The sequence below is a fragment of the Diabrotica virgifera genome, chromosome 1 (genome assembly GCF_917563875.1).
Source record: "Diabrotica virgifera virgifera chromosome 1, PGI_DIABVI_V3a".
NCBI classification, from domain to species: Eukaryota; Metazoa; Arthropoda; class Insecta; order Coleoptera; family Chrysomelidae; genus Diabrotica; species Diabrotica virgifera.
In genome coordinates, this window is record NC_065443.1 from 298,268,476 (window position 1) to 298,271,939 (window position 3,464).

Sequence of the window (3,464 nt, forward strand, 5' to 3'; positions counted from 1 at the left end):
ATATCTTTGAAAATTTTAAAAGCAGAATGAAAGATTACATTATTGCCGACGGCCGAAAGTCTCTTAGAATAAATAAAAAGTTTATTTTTTCTTTTCAATAAAATATTTAAAATTAAAAATCACACTAAATTTTTCTCCTTTTCTTTCATCCCTGTAACTTATTAAAATAAACATTATAGAAGTTTACAGGGACTTTCGGCTCTTGGTAATACTGTATTTGCATTCTGCGTTTAAATTATTCAAAAATACCTATTAGTTTTCTCAGGAATGGAAAAAATGAATGCATTTAATTAGCTTTGCGCCTATCCCTATAAGTCATTGACATAGAAGCTAGAGTAACATCCTACAAGCAAAATGACCATTTTGAGACAAATGGATACAAACTGTTTACTTTAGTAGGTACGCACTTACCAGAAATAAGTTGTTAAGCAAATGAAGCTTAATAATATGTAGGTAAGCCTATTTCATCATTAGTTTTGGCTAAAAATGCTTTTTAGTAATAATTAAATTATTTATTAAAAATTACGTAGGTATATTTATTATTTCATAGGATCTTATTTTAAAAAAATCATTTTAAAAGCTAAATAAACACAGCAGTAAAATACATAGAAGTTTTATTTGTTGATTTACTGATAAATACATTAATGTACAGCCTATAATAGTTACAATTTATTTAAATCTGGTTAATCATGTCATCTTCAACTTGCTGAATTCTTCAAAACTTTTATTTTCTTCAGGTAGGTAATTAAAGGAATCCTTATGAGACATTCGAGAGTTATCAAGTAACTCACTGTAACTCTATGAGAATACGGTAACGTTATAAATAACATGTAAAGTATACAGTAAAATAGCGTTACCGTATTCTCCTAGGGTTACTTGATAACTCTCTATTATATTATATCTATGCTTGTTTTCAGAGAATTCTGGGCATTGGCCTTATTAAATAAGTCCATAAATAATAAGCACAGCCATAGAAAAAGCACATAAAATGGCACATGCACTATAAAATAAACATTAAAAATGATTAAGATTAAAGTTAAAGTATTTAAAGATTTTATGTACACAAAAGATGAAGGTTATGGTTATATTAGAATCCTTTAGACAACCAACAACACACAACTGTCATTACCGACCTTGATATGGATCCAAATGCAAAATTTTTTTCCTACGATGATCCTCTCGTCTACTGGAAGGCAAACATTGAATATTATTTGATATTATTCTATCAGGTTCTTATGGTTTTAGATCATTTTAGTTGTTGTACAAAGATTAATTTAACATTTTCTCTGGAAGTATTAATTTAGAAAGATAATATGCCTCATTGGTGTTGTGTTTTGAAGTGTGAAATGCAAAGTAATCGTGATAAAGTTAGCTTTTACCACTTACCATCAGTGCTACATTCTAAGCACAAAACTGAACCAATTTAACTAAATAAGTTATAGTTATCATCTGAGAGACAACAACAATGGTAAAATGCAATAAAATATTAAGATTTTACTAGCAAAATGGAAATTCCCCTGTAATCATCTTATATCTGGTAAGTTACAACATTTGAACATTAACCATTTTTGAAGATGTTAACAGTCTAATCTTGTAGGAAAACCAGCCGACTTAACTGATAATAACAATCCAGATTGGGTTCCTTCAATAAATATGGGGTATATAAACACAATGAAATGAGTTCCCCAAAATCTAAAATGGGAATTAAGGTACCAAAGGAGAATTAAAAGAAAAGGGTACCTACAAGAAAAAATTGCTTTTTTATTCCTCTTGAAATGATTTATAAGACACTGGACTGTCTTATATTCTACAAATACTAGGTAGGTCTATGATTTTACACATTTTTCATTAATGATACATTACTGTTACTTTAGTAGATTTAGAAACAGTGGATAGTTAGTGGTAGATAGCAGTTATTTGGTATAAAAGCTAGTTTAGTAGAAGACAAGATTTTGCCAAATAGTCAAACATATATTACAATGGAAAAATTAACAAATACATTTTATGTCATTAACATTAACACAGGATTTTAAATATCAGCTTAAGAAATTAGCTTTATCTTGTGAAAGTATAGAAAATGATGATGCCAAAACTAAAAATTATACTGGTTTAGCAAATTACAATGTTTTTAAAATAGCTTTAAAGTATATTACACCATTTATCAAATACCATCAAAATACTGTTTTGTCACCAAGTGATCAAGTATTGCTTACTTTAGCTAAACTAAGCTTAAACTTAGATTATAAAGATTTGGGATATAGGTTTAGTATTTCACCCTACCCGGTATCAACTTATTTCAAAAATACTTTGTATATAATGTGTCTTAGGTTAAAAAAATTTGTGTTCTGGCCTGATAGAGATATTTTAAAGAAAACTATGCAAAATTCACTTAAAGAATCTTTTCATGGAAATACTACAGGTATAATTGACTTTGGACGAATGTTGGTATGAAACGAATTATTTATTGTTCTGAAGCTAGTTATTTGAGGCATTTTTGTAATTAACTATTCTAATTGGGAAATAAGCCACAATTTAACTTAAAAAATAATTTTATTAATCTTTCGACTTCCAAATCAGACGTCATTGTCAAAATACAAAATATTATTATTTATGCATATTATTACTTGTAAATATTTCTTCTGATTGTTAATTGTAAAGGATAGAAAAATTACCATTTATTTTATTTTTTTTAGAATCAGCTGAGAGAAGTGGTCTACAAAAACCCAGGAAGGAAACGGAATATGTGGCTACGAAAGGCAAAAGAAAGGTGAAAGCAAATGTGACACATTTTTTTGAAATATTTAGGAATATCAGTAAATTGCATTAAAAAAATGTATGAAAAGATTTTGTCCAATAAAAATGTTTATATTTATCAAGGATGTATTAATTGGTATGGCCACATATCGTCAGTGATGTAATAATACATCCTATCTGTTTTTTCATGAGTTTCGTAAGAGAGACTAAAAACTTGTCTTAGGGTCACCTCCTGTTTTCATATGATATTTTTTGACTTGTTTTGTAGTAAATTAAACTATCTATGAACTACAAAACAAGTCAAAACTTACATATGAACACAGGAGGTGACCTTAAAACATGTTTTTCCATCTCTCCTACAAAACTCATGAAAAAACAGATAGGAGGTATTGTCACATCAGCAAGGATGTACAGTGATAAGTGCCCTAATAACCGGCAAAATAGCACAAAAGACGGGCAACATATTTAGTTGTGAGATAAAAAGAAATGAAACTAGTCGAGCTGGGAAATTTAGCGAAATTAACCTTTAAATTTTATTTTATATTGATTGTTTCCCACCTTTACACATATCAGAGGAGTATGTCAACTAAAACTGTCACTGTGACAGTGGTAGTTTCCAAACTCGTCTGAAGGTGGTACACAATCAATACAATCTAAATGTATAAGTTAATATCGCTAAATTTCCCAGCTCGACTAGTTTCATTTCTTTT

General features: G+C 28.8%; 1 long non-coding RNA gene across 1 annotated transcript; it reads left to right on the forward strand.

The window, feature by feature from the left end:
• Nucleotides 1-900: 900 nt before the first annotated feature.
• LOC126879175 (uncharacterized) lies at nucleotides 901-2,872 on the forward strand. Its single transcript, XR_007695997.1, has 2 exons — nucleotides 901-1,820; nucleotides 2,694-2,872. It is a non-coding gene; the product is annotated as an uncharacterized LOC126879175 (long non-coding RNA).
• The last annotated feature ends 592 nt before the right edge of the window (nucleotides 2,873-3,464 follow it).